Source organism: Lontra canadensis, unplaced genomic scaffold (assembly GCF_010015895.1).
Source record: "Lontra canadensis isolate GAN:19392208 unplaced genomic scaffold, GSC_riverotter_1.0 scaffold132, whole genome shotgun sequence".
NCBI classification, from domain to species: Eukaryota; Metazoa; Chordata; class Mammalia; order Carnivora; family Mustelidae; genus Lontra; species Lontra canadensis.
The window spans coordinates 1,690,089-1,709,781 of NW_022631126.1; the positions used below are offsets into that span (position 1 = coordinate 1,690,089).

General features: G+C 48.2%; 1 protein-coding gene, 1 long non-coding RNA gene and 1 pseudogene across 3 annotated transcripts in view; 2 read left to right on the plus strand and 1 right to left on the minus strand.

Annotated features, from left to right (window-relative positions):
• Positions 1-9,475, minus strand: part of SGF29 (SAGA complex associated factor 29) — a 28,905-nt gene extending 19,430 nt beyond the window's left edge. Inside the window, exon 1 of one of the 2 annotated variants that reach the window (XM_032842558.1) lies at positions 7,906-7,945. The gene's annotated coding sequence lies outside the window, so the exon portion shown is untranslated. Of the gene's footprint in view, positions 1-7,905; positions 7,946-9,327 lie in introns of those variants that run through there. The other variant, XM_032842557.1, reaches the window with a different exon arrangement.
• On the plus strand, positions 4,574-6,354 carry LOC116858026 (annotated as a pseudogene).
• Positions 9,476-10,412: 937 nt separating the features above from the next.
• On the plus strand, positions 10,413-19,115 carry LOC116858030. Its single transcript, XR_004380857.1, has 3 exons — positions 10,413-10,443; positions 13,345-13,473; positions 19,033-19,115. It is a non-coding gene; the product is annotated as an uncharacterized LOC116858030 (long non-coding RNA).
• Positions 19,116-19,693: the final 578 nt, after the last annotated feature.

The window sequence follows — 19,693 nt, forward strand, 5'->3', positions numbered from 1 at the left end:
ACCTAACAGATAAATGCCAGCAGGTTCTTCCTGCTCAATGGCCCCCTCTTCCTGGGGGCCCTCCTAAACCACTCAGGAGTCAGGAACTCCCCTGGATCCCCAGAGCACTCTGGCCACACAGCTCTTCCCTCTTTTTCCTAATCTGGCAGAAAAAAAAAAAATGGAATAACAATATTAAAGAATCATTAAAGCAAGTCCCAGCAACCTGAAATGATTTTCATTCTGCGTGCCCCTCTCTGCACCTGCGACAAACGGCCATCAGCGTGCATATGCTCCTGTCAAACTGATTTCTGCTTGTGTGGGAGCCCACTTCTCACACTCCCAGCCCCTGAAGTACAAGAACAGAGTTTTATTCATCTTCGTGTCTTGGCACCCAAAACGAAGCCTGGAATGTAGAGAGGGCTTGGCAGCTGCTGGTCAGAAACCACTCTGGCAAACACAGGAAGAGGCGAACGGCATGTCCATCACTCAGAAAATTATGAAGTCATATAAAAATATGAAATACACCACTGGCAAAACAGCCAACAGACAAACGAACTGATGCGCTTACTTGAGGAGCGTTCCAAGAAGGGGACCAGGGGCAGAACAGCTGCTAAGTTCTCACAAGGCCACAGACTCACTCTTGGGGAGCGCCTGAGCCTTTCCAGGTCTCAGGAAGAACCAGAGCGCCCACCTGAGGAGCAACATAAGGCAGGCCCAGGCGGCGCCACGTACACGCTGAGTGAACCTGAGCTATACCCCCTCCTTGTCTGGGAATGGGGGAGGTCAGGGAACTGCCAGGAAAAAACGGCGACTGTGCTAAGTGCTAAGTGGAGCAGCCGAACGCCCAGGGAGAAGAAAACACAGATGCATCACTCCCGAGCCCGAGGGCAGCAACGCTGAAGGGCCACACAGAGTCCACACCGTCGAGGAGGGCTCTCCTGCCTACTGGGCAAAGCCTTGCCTGGGAGAACCACCTCACTTTACAGGTTTACACCAAACTATCTCCACATCCGTCCCAAGCTTGGATTTCCCCCAGAAAACACAGCCAATGCCAAGCCTACGGGAACAAAGCAGCGGGCATGGAACCATACAGGATGGAAAGGCCAGAGCTCCGAGCTGGGAGGAAGTGGCTTCCGGCCCCAGCTGATCCCACCAGGATTCCCAACCTCGAGAGGCTGGACAAACTCTGAAAGGTTTCAGGCTTTCTTACAAATTTTGAGGCAAGGCCCAACACTGTGAACTTTTTGGCTCCTGGCCCTCTCTTCTCAGCACTGATTTAGGAGCCACGCCGGCTATTTCTACCCACAGAGGGAACCACCATTCTGACATTTCTCACTACAGATGATTTCCCCCCATTCTGGAACTTCATAGAAATATAATCATGGGGCCCCTGAGTGGCTCAGTTGGTGGAACAACGGACTCCTGATTTCTGCTCAAGTCATGATCTCAAGGTCGTGAGATGGAGCCCTGAGCTGGGCTCTGCCAGTGCAAAGGGTCGCACAGGGTCGGCTCGGGATTCCCTCTCTCCCTCTGCCCCTTCCCCTGCTCACATATGCCTTCTCTCTACATAAATTAATTAAAATCTTTAAAAAAATGAAGAAATGTAATCATGCCATCCACATTCTTTAGCGTATGGACTCTCTGAATGTGCGGCGTGTGTATCAGGAGTTTGTCCTTTTCTATCGCTGAGTAGTGTTCTCTCTCACGCGCATCTGAACAAACCTGTTTGGCCAGCTCTGTTCTGAGGGCACCTGGGCTCTTCCCAGCTTGGGGCCACCATGAATAAAACTAAGGAGCAGTCATACAGAAGTGGGTTTTTTTAGACATACGTTCATTTTTCTTAAGCCCTTGGGCCTGAGTTGGATGTGTGATTTTTCCAAGAAAGTACCCAACCAGACTCTTCCCCCCAGAAGGTGTAGCAGATCCCACTCCCACAACAACGAACAAAGTTTCAGTTGCTCGCCATCCTTGCCCTGCACAGTGTGGCCATCTTCATTTCATTTCATTTCATTTTCATTTCATTTTCAGCCATTCTGGCTAGTAGGAAGTGGATTCTCACTGTGGTTTCAATCTAGACATCTCCGGAGACCAATGAGGTTGAAGGTGCTGCCTTCCCACGCCCTTACTTGGCTTCCTTCATGTTCAAGTCCGTGGCTTTGTAGTAGAGTCACAAGGCTGTGCAACCATCACCGCCACCTGATTTTAGGATATCTTCAAGACCTCCCCAAATCTGTACCCAACGGCAGTCACCGCCCCCCACCCCCAGTCCCTCCTCTCCTCAGCCATGGGCAACTGTTCATAGATCTTTCTTTTCTGGACACTTCCTTAGAAACAGAATCACACAGCACATGGCCTGAAGAGACTTGGCTTCCTTCACCGAGCACAGTATCTTCAAAGTTCGTCTGTACTGTCTGCTTGTATTTCGCTCCTTTTACGGATATCCTGTGTACGGACAGACCTCATTTTGTTTTTGCATTCATCAGCTGATGGGACATTTAGGTAAAATGACTTTCACATCAAGAATCTGGGGGGCGCCTGGGTGGCTCAGTCGTTAAGTGTCTGCCTTGGGCTCAGGTCATGATCCCAGGCTCCTGGGATGGAGCCCCACATTGGGCTCTCTGCTCAGTGGGAAGCCTGCTTCTCCCTCTCGCACTAACCCTGCTTCTGTTCCCTCTTTCATTGTGTCTCTCTCTGTCAAATAAATAAAATCTTTAAAAAAAATCTGGAATTCCTTCTGCATGGCTATCTCGTTTCCAAGGTGAGTCTTTATTAGTGACACGGCATGAAAAACAACAAACAAGAGACACACCAGGGCTTTATTTTTCTATCTCTTTTTATCAGGCACCACCATGAATCACCATTGACCATTGTCTTCTGGGTACCCCCTCCTGCTGCACTTAACCAGTTAGGGGGTTGTCATTTGTTTTTGTGCGTGTGGGTGCACAGTTTATAACTGTTATTTGCAGAAGGCTTGGCGTAATACGAGCTACTCCACCACTACAGGAAGCGACCTCTGAGCATTCTCCCATCACCTTTCCTCTGTTTTGGTAAAAGGACTCCAATTTTTCTTTGGGAAACTGTCCCTCCCCTTGGCTCCAAAGGTGGGAGTATTCCATTCTCCTGACCAACATGACTGGCTCAGGAAGACGTATGCAACCCAACTCTGGTCCAAATCAACTTAATATCTTTGGCTAGGAGCCATCTACCTGCAGAGAGATACCCTCTTTCAGTTGGTTGCTAAGAGAGTAGCAGGGAAGCCTGGAAATGATGGAGGCTTTTGCCTGCCTAAGAGAGAAACCAATGTGGAGAGAAATAGCGCTGAAAGACATAAAAAATCCTGGGGACGTCAGTTTGGTTTCTGGATATAACCGTGCCTGAAGCTGCTAGACCCAGGACTTTTCAGTTAGAGTCTAACAGACACTCCTCTTCTGCTTGAACTGGTTTGGGCTCACTTTCTGTTAACTGCAACTGGGAAGTCTGATAGGGACAAAGGACCTATTAATTGCTACCTATCCACTCCAGACCTGCTCTCTAGCCCTTCTCTAAAAGCCAAGGCCTCATTCAAACAAATCCAAACAGGCTATACTTAAACCTCTCTAACATTAATCCTACAGAGCTTAAGACGGTAAGCGCTTTGTTCTGAATCAAAGGGAAGGCAGGCTTCTAAGACCCTACGCTAAGATCCCATACTCTCAATCTGGCCACCATCACAACAACCTCCATTCATCAACGGGTTTGAAAAAAGTTAAGGAGATGCTCTTTTCTTTCCCCTAATACCTACCATGCTTCCAGACCAGAGCTTACACAAGGGATTCTCACTGAAACCTTATACTAATCCCATAAGCACACCCTCTCTATAGCTGGGGAAACAAGTTCAGATTGGTTAAATTATGCAGGGTAACTTGGAAAATACAGGTAATTGCAAAACTGCAAACTAAAATCTGTGCTCTCCCTCCCAATTTCAGGCCTTGTAACAAGCTCAGCTTATTCAATAGCAAAAGAGATGACAGAAGTAGAACCATTTCGTCTACCGGAAACTGTCATTTAACGGTCAATGGTGATTCATGGTGGTGCCTGATAAAAAGAGATAGAAAAATAAAGGCTATCAGGACAGTTATTCCTTACTGAATACCTACTATGCGCTAAGCACTTCTACATAGATTGACCCCATCTAACTCTCCTAATGGTCCTGCAGAGTGAGTGCCATACTCTTCATTTAGCACTGTGGAAACCAGAGTCTTGGAGAAATCAGGGACTTTACCCAGGTCACGCAAGTCGTAAGTGGTAGAGGTGGGACTCAAATCCAGATCGGACTCTACCACCTAAGTCTTAAGGCTCAAACAGCCCTTAGTACGATCAACATCCAAACCCCGTTGGTTCGATGTTCAACACACTGGCTTCTACTACATGGATACAGAGACCACAAATCCTGGAGCGATGTAAATTGGGTATTTTGTTTCAGTGCAGATGATACAGTAAAATTCTATAGGAGATTCAGTGAAAGTCTCTGTAAGGCAGTCAGTCCGGAGGCTGTGGCTGCAGAGTGACCCCCTCCCCACCCCGCCACCCGCCCGGAGGAGAAGCTGAGAAGATGCTGTCTGCGCACGTCACCACAGCCATGGCCTGTGCCTTCCCTCGGCGGGCCGGACTGTCCCCCAAAAATGCTTTGGGATCACCCTTCACTGCTGCAAGGAACCTCCATACCTCTAACACCCATCTTTGGAAGACAGGCACTGCCGAAGTGTCCTCTGTTCTTGAAGAGCATATTCTTAGAGCTGATACCTCTGTAGACCTTGAAGAGGCTGGCCGTGTCCTGAGCACTGATGATGGCAGTGCCCGTGTACGTGCGCTGAGAAATGTTCAGGCACAGGGAATGGTGGAGTTTTCTTTAGGTTTACAGGTATGTTTCTGAACTTGGAAGCTGACAATGGTGGTATTGTTGTGTTTGGAAATGATAAACTAATTGAGGAAGGCGGTATCATGAAGAGAACAGGCGCCACCGGGGACGTTCCAGTTGGTGAGGAGTTACCGGGCCGTGCTGCAGATGCCCTCGGTAATGCCACTGATGGAAAGGGTCCAGTTGGTTCCCAGATCCATAGGGGAGTTGGCCTGAAAGGCCCTGGGATCGTTTCTTGAATCTCTGTGCGCAAACCAATGTAGACTGGCATGAAGGCTACGGAGAGCTTGTTGCCGACTGGTCCTGGTCAGCGTGAGCAGGTTACTGGGGACCGACAGACTGGTAAAATACCAACGGCTTTAGATGCAATCATTAACCAGAAATGTTCCAACAACAGACCTGATGAAAAGCAGAAGCTACACAGTATCTACACTGCTGTTGGTCAGAGGGGACCCACGGGTGCTCAGCTGGCGATGAGACCTCCAGATGCAAAGGCCGTGAGGTACACCGTTGTGGCTTCAGCTACTCTCCTGACGCCGCTCCATTTCAGCACCTGGCTCCTTATCCTGGCGGTTCTATGGGAGAATATTTTAGATATAATGGCAAACCTGCTTTGATCATCTACTGAACAGGCTGTCGCTTACCGTCAGATATCTCTGCTGCTCCGCCAGCCCCGTTCGCGAGGCTGATCCCGTGTGTTCTACCTGCACCACCGTCTGCTAGAGAAAGCAGCCAGAACGAATGCTTCCTCTGGTGGTGTCTCCTTGACTGCTTTCCCAGTCACAGAAACACGAGCTGGCGATGTGTCTGCTTATATTCCAACAGAGGTCATTTCCACCACTGATGGACAGATCTTCTTGGAAACGGTTAGCTGTTCTACAGAGGAATCCTCCCCGCCATTACTGTTGGCTTGTCTGTGGCCCATGTGGGATCTGCCGCCCAAACCAGGGCCATGAGGAGGCGGCAGGCACCACGAAGATGGAGTTGGCTCAGTACCGTGAGGTCGCTGCCTTTGCCCGGTTCAGTTCTGACCTTGATGTTGCGGTCACGGCATTCAGCCGACTGAGCTGCTGAAGCGAGGACAGGACTCTTCCACAGCTACCAACGAACACGTGGCTTTACTCATGCCGGTGGAAGAGGGTATCTGGACAAATCGGAGCCCGGCACGATCACAAAGTTTGAGCACGTTTTCCTGGCTCGTGTCATCAGCCAGCACCAAGCCCTGTTGGGCATAGAAGGACGGATGGAAAGATCTCAGAACAGTCAGATGCTGAGCTGAAAGAGACTGTGACAAACTTCTTGGCTGGACCTGAGACTCAAACTCCTGTGGATTCCCATGAAATACCAGTTTGGTCTTGTCGTCGTTCATCCGACCAATCAGTTCCATTTGTAAAAGGATTACTCTCATACTCCAGATGTACAAAATTATGTTACAAATGAAGGCTGTAGGGGCGCCTGGGTGGTTCAGTGGGTTAAGCCTCTGCCTTCAGCTCAGGTCATGATCCCAGGGTCCTGGGATCAAGCCCCGAGTCGGGCTCTCTGCTCAGCAGGGAGCCTGCTTCCTCCTCTCTCTATGCCTGCCTCTCTGCCTACTTGTGATCTCTCTCTCTAATAAATAAATAAAATCTTTAAAAAAAAAAAAATGAAGGCTGTATTTTGGTTGGCCAAAAAAATAAAATAAAATCTTTGTAAGGCTCTTTGTACACAATTTTAGAACCAGGGTTCGAAAGGCCTGTGACTTACTACAGGTCCCCACTTCCAGCTCCAGAAGGTTGGGTCACTAAAGCTGCTGCTGATGGATGCTGATGGACCTACCCCCTGAGAATAGGGTGCCCACAATTGGGCCAGCTGATTATGAAACAAACACTGTGGTTTACAAAGCACCTTTTTTTTAAGTTTGTTTTTTTTTTTTTGAAGCTAAATTTAAGCAATCTTTACACCCAACATGGGGCTTGAACTTATGACCCCAAGATCACGAGCCACATGCTCCTCTGACTGAGCCAGCCAGGCGCCCCTACAAAACACTGCCAAGGCCCTTCTTCAGATCCCAGACAGCCCGGCCCTCTCAAACAGCAACAGCACACGATAACCACAGTTAGCAATTCCAGAGCCCACATTCCAAACAAGCACACACTTTGGTGCTTCTGTCATGCCTGCCTGAAATGCTCCCTGATCCTTCCCCGTCTCCCCTGGGTCTCAAATTTGCTCATCTTTCAGGGTCCAAATCAACTAGCAGCAAAGCTAACACTTCTACAGTGGCGCTTGCCAGCCTTCTTCACGCCAGAGCACACGCAGAACGGAATACTTACAATCACATGTGAATGGCAGACTCGTGTAAAAGAACAAAGCTGCTCAGAGCCAGAAAAGTATGGCAGGGTGCCCCAGGCCCCACTCATCTACCCTGATGCCAATGGCAGTCAAATCTTCCAAAGCACAGTGGTCAAACTTCTGTTCCTGCACTTGTCACACATACGCCGAGTGACTGTTTCACTTACCTGTCTCTCCTGGAGACCATGAGCTCTTAGAAGACTGCCATGCAGTTGTATTCCTCTTTAATATTCCCCGCAACTAGCACAGGGCCTGGCACCTACTAAGTCTTCAGAATAGATCACTGAACCACACTGAATCCTGAATATCTCTTAAAATAGTCTTTCAACAATTCTGGAGCTGGACTATTAAATACCTTCACTCGAACCTCAGGAAAAAAAAAAAAATGTGCCTTTTTTTTTTTTTTTTTTTCTTTTTTAAAGTAAGCTCCATGCCCGGCATGGAGCCCAACACAGCATGGAGTCCAATGTGGGCCTGACGTGGGGCCTGAACTCATGACCCCAAAATGCGAGGCCCGAACTTATGACCCCAAGATTAAGACCTGAGCTGAGATCAAGAGTTGGACGCTTAACCAAGAGAGCCACCCAGGCACCCCAATTAGCTATAAGACTCTAAGGGGGACAGTCTACTCCCCACTTACGGAGAAGAGGTACTTCTCTATAAATTCATTCCCTTAGTAGTATTTGTCAAATACCCACTCTGTGACAAGCATGAGAAATAGACAACAGTGGGGCATCTGGGTGGCTCAGTCCTTAAGTGTCTGTCTTCTGCTCAGGTCATGATCCCGGGGTCCTGGGATCCAGCCCCTGCATTGGGCTGCCTGCTCAGCGAGGTGCCTGCTTCTCCCTCTTCCGCTCCCCCTGCTTGTGATCCCTCTCTCTCTGTCAAATAAATAAAATCTTAAAAAGAAAGAAAGAGACAACAGTGAATGACAAAAAAGTGTCCCTGCCTTGCTTACGAAATTCGGTCCAGAAAGGAACACAAACTTTAAACAAATACTTCCATATACTTATTAGTCGGTGAAGTAAACACTCTTAAAGGAACACAGAGAACACAATAGGTACATGGATAAATTTGAATAAACGATGACAGGGAATACTGAAAAACTGAAAACACAAATTCTCAGGCAAACAGGACCAAGCGCCAAAAAGAATATCTTTTTGACAGAGTATCTCTTTGAGAGACTAAGTGCCAGTAGTGAAACTTCAAAGCCTCAAGGGCAAATAGGTACTAAAAGGAAAGGGGGCGGGTGCAAAACCCACCAAGAATAACTCAGTGTTTGGCCTAAGCAAGTGGAAGAATGGGAAGACTGGGGAAGGTGAAGGTATGTGAGAGGATAAGGCTCAAAATTTCAGTTCTGGACATCTCTGAGATACCGATTTGACATTTTAAGAGACGTCAATCTGGGGTTCAAGGTAGAGCACTGGGTTGAAGACGGAAATCTGAGAGCGCCCGAGACGGTATTTATACTTAAAGTCTTGAAACGGATAGCTCCGGAGAGCAAAGGAGAAACTAGAGAGCTGAGGCTAACGAACAGAATGTTCCACAAATCAAATGAAAAACGTGCCCCAAGAAAGGGCAGTGATGACCCGCACCAACCATTGCTACGGGAGTGAGAACGAACAGAACACTGGATTTGGCGACCGAGGGACCACTGCTAGTTTCAACGTAAGTGCTATCTCAAGTGGAGTGGCGGGGGCCTAGACTGGGGCGGGTTCAGAAACCTGGACCTCATGCTGCAAACGGGCGCAGAGAGACGAGGAGGCCACTGAAGTCTCTGGAGGGCGAATAGTTATCTCATTAACAGGAGCTTATCCTCAGACACCGTCTTCTCGCGCCTGGGCTCAGAACCCCGCCTCCGCCGCCTGCGCGCCGGGGACCGCGCTCGCCCGCTTCCCCTCCTGGCCGAGCCGGCCCGCGCACGCGCAGATCCCAACACCGCTGGCGCGGGCCCTCCCTTCCCCAGCCCCGCCTCTCCTCGCCCAGGGCGCGTGCGCACCGCCCCTCGAGAGCGGCTTCTGGGAGGCTCGGGAATGGGAACGTAGGGGGCGGGGGGCAGGGACCCCCGGCCCTCCGCTACCCCCATTCCCCGGGGGCCCCAGACCGCGACCCATCCCCACCTGACAAGCCACCGGCGGAACAGGCACGTCGCGCTCGCAATTACGACGGCAGGCGCGAGCGCGCCCCTCGAACCCTTTTTCAAATTCTGAAGATCATAACGCGCTTGCGTTCGAAGATTCGCGGCACGTCGAGACCCGCACACGCTTTTCTCCTTTTATGAGCCAGTCGCAGCGCGAACCCCCTCCACGCACGCGCCGTATTTTCTCTGTGACGTGCCGCGCTGCTCCTTGGGATATGTAGTTTTTTACATTGTATCACACTACGCCGGACTGGCCCGCTGAACGTTTTAACACGCTAGGGCACTCATGTTTTCAGCATCCTCTGTCATTCCCCCAAACCTCTGTAAGATAATTAAAAAAAATTTTTTTAAACCTCAAACTGCTCCAAAATATAAAGTCTGTTTGAAAAAAATTTTAAACAAATTAAAACAAGTAGATCCGTAGACCCAGAAATTGCACTTTTAGGGGAGATTTCCCAGGAACGTGTTAAGGACATGAATAAATATTAAACTACATTACTTTACATCTTAGTATCTTAAGGTTTCTTACATAACCCCTACCAAAGCTTGAAATTAACATTTCTTTCGTTTATTTTTACACTTGCCGGCTCAATAAGATTAGAATCATCTGTTTTGTTCACCTTTGTATTCCTAGTACTTAGTACATTCCTAGTACTTATGAGGGCACATCACAGGCCCTCAATATTTGTCTACGCACTTAGAAGAATCTCAGACTTCAACACAAACTATTTCAGCCCCAAATTAACACAACATTTTTTTTGCCATCAAGCTTGTTTCTTTTTGAAGTCTCTATCTCACTGAATGGCCTGACCACCGACCCAGTCTCAGCTCTACATCCTGCATTTTTAAGAAGCTTATGCTGGCGAGGATTTCACAAATTTCGTGTTTGTAGAGGTCTCAGAAGCTGTCTCTCCTGAATGTCAACTATTGACCTTAGTCACAGAATTTATCTGTAATCTCTGATGGTTCTACTGTTAAACAACAAAAATTCGACTAACTTAAGAAGTGAAATTGGTTTTGTGGAACAATTCATGAATCAGGCAGCATCCCATCTGACAAATAGAAAGGAGTTCCATCGAGCTGAAGAAAAGGAAAGGTTTTTGAAGACAGAGAGGGAGCGGGGGAAAAAAGGGTATTATTAGCCAAGAATACATTGTTTCAGGCAAGGTCAGCCTCCTAAGGGGAATGGATCACTAAATCTTGTAGTGCCGACCAAGAAATTCCATGTTGATTGGTTCAATAATAAATAGGAACAGTTCTCATTTGTTGGCCACATACTGTATATGTTAAATATGGTTTATGTGTTTCATTCGTATCACATGCTCCATCCACTTTTCATCTCCACCACATGTGCCCTGGTCTAAGCCACACTTGCCTAAACAACTGTAAGACCTTTTAATTGTTTATTCCCAGATGTAGAGGTTGGGCTACTCTTTGCTTGCTTCCTGAGAGACTGTAATCATTGGGCTCTGGATACCCTCTCGCTTGTTTATCCTATTTATGGCCCTTATTGCTTTACTTTTCCTCCCTTCCCCAGTGTGTGTGAGAGTGTCTTTGTCAAACACGCATGTTGTCTTGTATGCATGGATTTTTAATCTACCTAAATGGTATTGTGCTAGAAACCTCATTGAGTTTCTCATTTTTCCCACTCAGCACGATACTTTTAAGACTTGTCCTTGGTGCTTTGTGTGCCTGTTACTTAGAATAACTGTGCAATATTTCATAATAGACACTCACATTGTCGTGTGATATGTGTCTAAATTGCGTGATGGATGTCCCAACTACTGGCTACCACAAACAGCGTCACCCAGAACAGTCTCAAGCCTGCCCTCTTGTGGCCAATGTGAGGATTTTTCTGGGCAGTATAACTGCCAGGTGAGACTAATAGCCCCTTGAATTGTCTGCCCTCATCCATTTGTCCAGAGTGTTCTTTTTTCCCCCAGAAATCCCATTTTGCTAGCAACCTCTCAGGATAGACTCGCACTGATGTGACTCACAAGAGACTGATGTGTAAACCAGAACCCGCTAAGTTATATGGGGAAATTTAAAACTGTAGTGCTGACCAGAACACTCCCTTTGCTTGGACAGCAGAGTCCCTTTCTGTAAGAAAGCCACAGTGGCAAAAAAAAAAAAAAAAGACTGGGCCCTCTGGTCTGCCCTTTAGTCTCACTGGATTGGAGCATCACATCTGAAATCCTTTCTAAAAAGCCTTGAAGTCACAGGGATCTTGACTGAAGGTCTCTTGAGGACCTGCAGAGGGAGTTACATAGCATGGCTTCCTAACACTCCCTTAACAACTTCCTAACACTCCCTTCACAGGGTTCCCCTGCTGAGGGCAATACTCACATCTCTCCCCTCTCTTTGCTTTCTCCCCCTTCAGAGCTGGCTTTTTGCCAAGGGGCTTCAGGCTCCTTCTGTGGAAAGCCAGATGCCCCTCTCTCACCTTGTCCCTGTTCATGCCTACCCATTACCCACTTGAACAAAACAAAAAAAGGCTTGAAGCCCACATCCATCTTGTTAGTTCTGATGACAGACCTACCTAGAGGTCGTGTCACCCCCAGGGACGGCTGGACTCGCCAGGGAACATAGAGCTCCAGGCCCAAGAGATAGGAACGCTTGCTTACCATTCAAAGGAACATGAAAGAATTCAACCAAATGAGCTTACCACGTGTAGACCTTCCTGGGACCAGACAGAGCAACACGAGAAGCAGCTAAGTCACATCCATTAACACGACTTATGGGTCTCCAATCAAAAGCATCCACCTTCTCAGAAGCTCCCCCCCGCCAAGCCTAGCCCCAAATTTTGCCCTTAAAAACCCTCACTTGTAAGCCATCAGGGAGTGGGACTTTGGAGCATTAACTCCCTTAGTGACACCACACCAATAAATAGCCTATCTTCCTTCACGGCAAAAGCTTGGTGTCAGTGTTCATTGGCTTGCAGTGCATAGACTGACTGAACTCTCATTTGGTTTGGTTATGGGCTGTTCAGTTGGATCTGACCTCCCACGGGAGGCAGGTGGGGCAAGCTGTTCACACTTACTGCTTTGTATCCCCAACACATACAGAAGAAGGCACAGCACGACCAGAAGGTGGTGTTGTGTGCATGGAACCCGAGGGAGGAAGGGGCTACAATACAGTAGCTCTTAAAAATGGCTTTAATCCCCGTATCCCCCGTCACTTCTAAAATAGGTATACACTGCAGGAAGCCACACATTTCAGCAATCTAGAATCTGTAATGGAGAAAGTATACATTTTCCATTATCCTAGTCTAGGGTATGACCACTGTGTACCATCCCCTGATCTCCCCTCCTCTCGTTTTTGTTTTTGTTCTTTTACAATAACTACAATGATTTTGCTTACAAAAATAAGATTAGCCTGAGGTTCCATGGGTGACAGCAGCTCCAAGATGATGGTCTTTATTATTTGAATATATTATCTGAATAGACTTTCCTCTGTTAGTATGGAATGTTGTATCAGATGGAACAGGCTCAGAGATCGCTTTGACGGACCCCCAGGATTCTCTGGACATTCCTCAGGCAGGATGCCCCCTTCGAAGACCAGTACTTCTTCTATAAGGGGTCCCAGAAGCACCTCACCATCCAGGAGTGGTTGGATAGAAGGTCAGCTAGATAGCATAAAACCTGGATTGGAATTTATACAGTCAAGGATTGTGAACCTACCCAAGAAGCCCTCACCAGAAATTTTAAGGTGATATTGTCCACTTTGTTTGGTTTCTCTTTTTAAGATTTTTATTTATTTGAGAGACAGAGAGAGAGATGAGAGATAACACAGGCAGGGGGAGGGGCAGAGGGAGAGGGAGGATCAGACTCCCCACTGAGTGTGGATTTCTCCCTCCTGGGCCTCTATCCCAGGGTCGAGAGCATGACCTGAGCTGAAGGCAGACACTTCACCCACTGAGCCACCCAGGTACCCCGTCCACCTGGTTATTTGAACAGACAACCGGACATTAAGGACCTCTGTGTATTTATTCTACCAGGAACATGCCAAACTGCCCAGCAGAGAAAGTGAGCCTGTGAACACAGAAGTGACAGCATCAGACATCAGACACCATGACCCCAGCGAGAAATGGATTTGGGACTTGAAGAGACAGGACTCCTCACTGGAGGTAAATATCATCATTTTACAAAAGTGAACATTGTTGTTATGTATGTCCTTTTTTTGTATGTCCGCATTTTTGACGACTCAAGCTATGTTGACAAAGTGAAATTGATTGGAGAATATATGGTAACATGAGCTGAAGTGACGGCTTATAGGGCTGCTTGAGATTTTCTGAAATCCATTTGGTTCTGTTCTTCACGACTGTAGCTGTATGCTGGGTGCCCCGGTGTCCTGACGTCCCCCTCCTGAGCTCTGCGACGTGACCCAGGTGATATAAAAATTTTAGCTTAACTAAAAGTCTATACCGTGCCTGGGTGACTGGGTGGCTCAGTTGGTTAAGTGTCTGCCTTCGGCTCAGGCTACAATCTCAGGGTCCTGGGGTGGAGTCCTGCATTGAGCTCCCGGCTCCGCAGGAAGTCTCAGTCTGCCTCTCCCTCTCCATCTGCCCACCCCCACCCTGCTCATGCTCTCTGTCTCTCAAATCTTAAAAGAAGAAGTCGTCTATACTACGCGTCTAAAGAGATAATGTAAGTTACAGGGTTTGGAAAAATCTTACTGTCTACACTTGGGTAAACGGGAGCCACGTACACTTTCTTCTTTCTATGCCAGATGATCTGTGTGCTGAAACATCACGTCCTTGGCAATAGAACTAGAGAGACAGAGAGTATTTTAAAAATAACACCAAACTGGGGGTGTCTGGCTGGCTCAGTCAGAAGAGCATGAGTCTTGATCTTGGCGTCGTGAGTTTGAGCCCCCATTAGGGGTAGAGATTACTTAAATCAATAAAACTTTTAAAAAAAGAATAATTGGGACGCCTGGGAGGCTCTTTCTCCCTGTCCTCCCTGTTCATGCTCTCTGTCGCTATCTCTGTCCATCTCTCGCAAATAAATAGATGACATCTTTTAAAAAAAGTAAAAAGAGAAAGACTAATTAGGATTGTACATAATGTTTTGCAACGTGATTTTTTTCATTCACCAATGTATTATGGACGACTTTCTCCTCACAGCTGGAGACACAGCTTATTCTGGTTAATGGCTACGGAGGATTTCATGGAAGGATCCTGATCACCTGATTACTTCTTGGTGGACGCTTAGGTTGTTTCCAGTTTTTCACTATTACGAGCAGAGTGGTATGGGGGGGTGGGGATGAATGTTTAACATTACTAGTGTAGGGATGCCTGGGTGGCTCAGTTGGTTAAGCCGCTGCCTTCAGCTCAGGTCATAATCCCAGTGTCCTGGGATCGAGTCCCACACTGGGCTCCTTGCTTAGCGGGGAGTCCATTTCTCCCTCTGCCTGCTTGTGCTCTTTCTTTCTCTGATAAATAAATAAAAATTTTTTAAAAAGCCTTTCGTTTAAAAAAAAAATTACTAGTATCGCCAAACTGCCCATCAAAAGGCTGCATCCAGGGTCTCCTAGAGGGCTCAGTCGATTAAGCGTCTGCCCTCTGTTCGGGTCCTGATCTCAGGGTCCTGGGGTGGAGCCCCACATCAGGCTCCCTGCTCAGCAGGGAGCCTGCTTCTCTTTCTCTGCCTCTCCCTTCGCTTGTGTGCTCTCTCTCTCCTCTCTCGTGGGCTCTCTCTCCAAGGAATAAACAAAAATCTTTTAAAAAAAGATTACATCCCTTTATATTCAAGGTGATTCTATCACATAGCCAGGGATAACCGCACGTCAGCTGCTGGGCTCGGGGCTTCTCTGGGCTGCCACTCTAAAGTCAATACAGACCCGTATTGTTTCACTGCATTTAGGTTTCTTGGGTCTCCTTGGTACACAGGGATGGCCCCAAGCCGGCATGATGACATACTCTGCGTTCGAACCTGGGAATCTCCAGATCCTTGAAGCCAAAGATTTCTGCACATCCACCAGGCTGTCCAGGCTTTCCTGACTTGGGTGGTTTAACTTGGGCAGGTGGATTTATCTTGCTGTCTTTCCCAGTCACTCTTCTTTAGGCTTCACTGCCTCTAGGAAGCCTGCCCTGATTCTCTCCCCACCCCTGCACCCTCCCCACCCTCCCCACTCCCCATTGGGTTGGGTACCCTTCTGAGAGCTCCCCAGCCCCCTGGGTTTAGTTCGGGCTGATCACGCTGGCTTGTAATAGGCATGCCTGTTGGGCAAGAGATTTCTTGGAGCATCATGAAGGTACAATCACATGCAGAAAGAAAACAAACTTCCTTGTGGCTGATTACACATACACACCTTTTCCCACTGAGTCACCTTCTGGGCCCTGGGGGTCCGTGCCATGTGTTCCCCAAAGTCTCTTCTCTCTTGGCCACCCTCCCTCTGCCTGCCCTGCCCAGGATCGAGACCTTATTTTTCCATCAAGTGCAAGATCAAGGACAGGGAGATGTTCTCTGCTGGCTCCGCGGAGGATGGCCCTAGTGTCTTCACGGTCTTCAGTGGGACTAGAGTTGGGCCTCTCAGTTCCCCCCAGAGCAGAGGACCTGGAAGCTTTAAAACCCACCATTCTTAAAACAGTTTCGTGAATTCAGCTGATCATTTATTGAGCCCTGACTGTGGGCCAGGCCTGGAGGGTCACAGTAAGATAGACAAGATTCCTGCCCTTGTGAATGGTGATAACGGTAATTTATTGACCACTCACTCTGTTCCCGGCACTGGGTGGAGACTTCACGAGAACTGGCCCTTTTAATCCTCACAACAATCCCTCCAGGTAGGTATTATTATCAATCTCATCATACAAATGACACTGAGGCACAGAGAGGCTAAATAACTTGTCTGAGGGCAAGAACCCAGCTTTGGACCCAGGCTGTCTGGATGCACAGCCTAGTCCTTTAACCACTAACTAAACCAAACCAGGACTGTGTTCTTTTTTTTTTTTTTTAAGATTTTATCTATTTATTTGACAGAGAGAGAGAGAGATCACAAGTAGGCAGAGAGGCAGGCAGAGAGAGAGAGGGGGAAGCAGGCTCCTTGCTGAGCACAGAGCCCGACGTGGGGCTCGATCCCAGGACCCTGAGATCATGACCTGAGCTGAAGGCAGAGACTTAATCCACTGAGCCACCCAGGCGCCCCCAGGACTGCCTTCTTGGGGGAACAACGCATGAAGAAGTAAACAAAAAATTAGTGCTGACTGACTGTACAATATGGAGAAAGTGTAATAAAATGAGGGTAATTTGGGGGTGCATGGGAGCTCAGTCATTAAGCGTCTGCCTTCAGCTCAGCTCATGATCTCGGGGTCCTGGGATCAAGCCCCACATTGGGCTCCTTGCTCAGCAGAGAGTCTGCTTCTACCTCTGCCTCTGCTGTTCCCCCTGCTTGTGCTTACTCTCTGTCAAATAGATAAATAAAATCTTTTTTTAAAAAATTAGGGTAATGGGGTAAAAATGGGGCATTCTTAGCACCCAGCCTGGTCCAAAGTAGGGGGAGGGAGGGCAGGAAGAAGGAATCCCTGACGAGCGTTTGACACACACACAGTTGCCAAACCTTTGCTAGTGTTGGGCTGGCTGTGCTGACTTAGAACCAGGCTGGAACTGGGATCAGGTAGACCTCAGTGGTGGGGAGAATCCTTCACCACTCACCAGCCTTGTGACCTTGAGCAAGTCTCTCTGAGCTTCAGTTTCCCTTCTTTGAAGATCGCTGGAAAAAGCAGTCCACACCATGCTGGCTCGGGACCAAGCCCTTCCCCCCCACCCAGCGGTGCTCTCTCCATCTACCCTTTCCCGATGAGCAGATGGAAAGTCAGAAGTGAGCCCAAGATCTCACGGCTAGTGATGGGGAATTTGTGGGGGTGTTCTTGGTAGTCACAGTGACAGGCAGGCAGGCCGAGCAGGACAGTCACATGCAGAATTGTACCACATCCTGCAGGCATTTGAGTGTCCTGCTACACAGTCAAGAAGCGAAAACACTTATCTCCAATGACCTGAGCCTAGAACCTACCCCATCCCAGGTAGTGGTGAAGCCCACCACCTTTTTTTTTTTTTTAAAGATTTTATTTATTTATTTGACAGACAGAGATCACAAGTAGGCAGAGAGAGAGAGGGGGAAGCAGGCTCCCCACTGAGCACAGAGCCCGATGTGGGGCTCGATCCCAGGACCCTGAGATATGACCCGAGCCAAAGGCAGAGACTTAACCCACTGAGCCACCCAGGTGTCCCAGCCCACTGCCTTGTAAGAACCCCATATCTTGGGCGCCTGGGGGACTCAGTCAGTAAAGCGTCTGCCTTTGGCTCAGGTCATGATCCTAGTGTCCTGGGATCGAGCCCCACATCGGGCTCTCTGCTCATCGGGGAGCCTGCTTAACCCCACCCCCGCCACCTACTTGTGATATCTGTCTGTCGGGTAAATGAGTGAAATCTTTAAAAAAAAAAATTAAATTGACACGAGACAGATTAACAACCCAGAAAAGCAAAGTTTTATTATGTGTGTCATGAAATTAAGACCTCAGGAAATGACTGAGGCAGGTAGTTTTTATCTTTTTAGACAAAGAGACTATAAAACTGGGAGGAATTGAAAGGACATAGAAAACTTTGTAAATTAGTAAAAAAAAAAAAAAAGAAAGAAAGAAAGAAAGAAAGGATGTCTCTTTACCTCCTGGTCCAGGGAGCGGATCTTTTACTTGGGAATTTTATGTCCTGCTTTCCGGGGTTCAGAGGAGGGTCTGAGAGCCCACCTCACACCGGTTGTTTCTTAGGTAATTTTTATTTAAAATAACCAACATGCAAAAGCGGCACATTTGGGGGTGGCCTTCCCCGGGGCCCTTACGTAATTATCCCAAACTGTGTTTTATTCAAGTGACCTCACTTTCATTTCCTGGATATTCAGGAATTCACAAATCAACCACACCTGAAAAACAAAAACTAAATTTAATTCTGGCTCAGGTCAGGGAGAAACGCAAGCAGAAGTATCTGTTCTTGTGAAGCAAAGGACGGGACTGGGTTATTACAGGGTTGGGGGGGGTGAAATTAGGTAACACTGAGAGGAAACAGTGTTTGAATGGACTCACAGTGAAGTGGGAACGGGAGCAGAGAATGACCACCCACTTGGCCTTGCCCCAGCCTGTCCTATTGTACTGGAGACCACTGAGGTTAAAAAAAATTAAAAAGGTGGAAGGTTGTATCTGCCTCCTTTCCTGCCCGGGACCATGGGAGCTGACCCATATACCTCAGTGAAAACATGAGTGGACAGGGAGTGGCCTCTCTGGGTCAGCTCGGCAGATCCCTCCAGGCGAAGGTGGAAAATACCAGTTTCATGCGTTTCTTCTCCGAATCCCTTTCCTTAATTCATATGAAATAGGTCCAAACACCTGTGGACTTCATAATGTCTTCTACCCCAGTATATCCACGTTGTGAAAGACATTATTTCATTATAAATTGACTTCCTGGGGTGCCTGGATGGCTCAGTTTGTTATGTGCCTGCCTTCAGCTCAGCTCATGATCTTGGGGTCCTGGGATCGAGTCCCCTCCACCACTACCACATCAGGCTCCCTGCTCAGCGGGGAGTCTGCTTCTCCCCCTCCCCTCCCCCTTGCTCATGCTCTTTCAAATGAATAAATAAATCTTAAAAGAAAAATTTTAAAAAATTGGTTTCCTTTTACGTCTGCTTTACCTTCTAGGGACGGCAGGATTGAGCTGTTTGGAAATTCTGTGGATAACTCCTGCGTTGCAGTGTACATGGTACCAGGCACCTTGGCAAGGGTCCTTCCCTGTGGACTCTCGCTCAATTCTCTCGCCAACTCTGGGAGGTCAACAAAGCTATCATCGTCCTTGTTTTTACAGTTGAGAAAACCAGGGCACAGAGAGGGAAGGTGACATGTCTGGGGTCACCCAGGAAGTAGCAGATGAAAGGATTGAGCCCAGGGCCGCTGGCTCCAGAATCCGTACTTTTAACCACTCTGCTAGGCTCCCTCTCGGGTAAGGGAAACTCCCTAGGGACCCACTCCCCCCCGGCAGCTCGGGATATTAAGGGGGCTTTCCAGAAGTTTCCTATCGAAAAGGGGTATTGGGTGCGTTAGGGGTGAGAACCACTGACCTAGTTTGGGGTGTGTTCTTCTCTCCACCATCTGCCACCTGGGTGTCTGAGCCAGAACTGGGTGGGGGTCAGCTGTGTGGCAGGGGGAGGGGACTGACCAGAAGGGGTCAGCCAGGTGAGGCCCTCGGATCCCCACTGGCCATGATCCCAAGGACTGTTTATGATCACACGCTGCCTTTTTCCTCCTCCTCCCTCAGGGGCGGGGATCTCCTCTGTGGAAAAATACCCAGCTGGGCGAGCCCCAG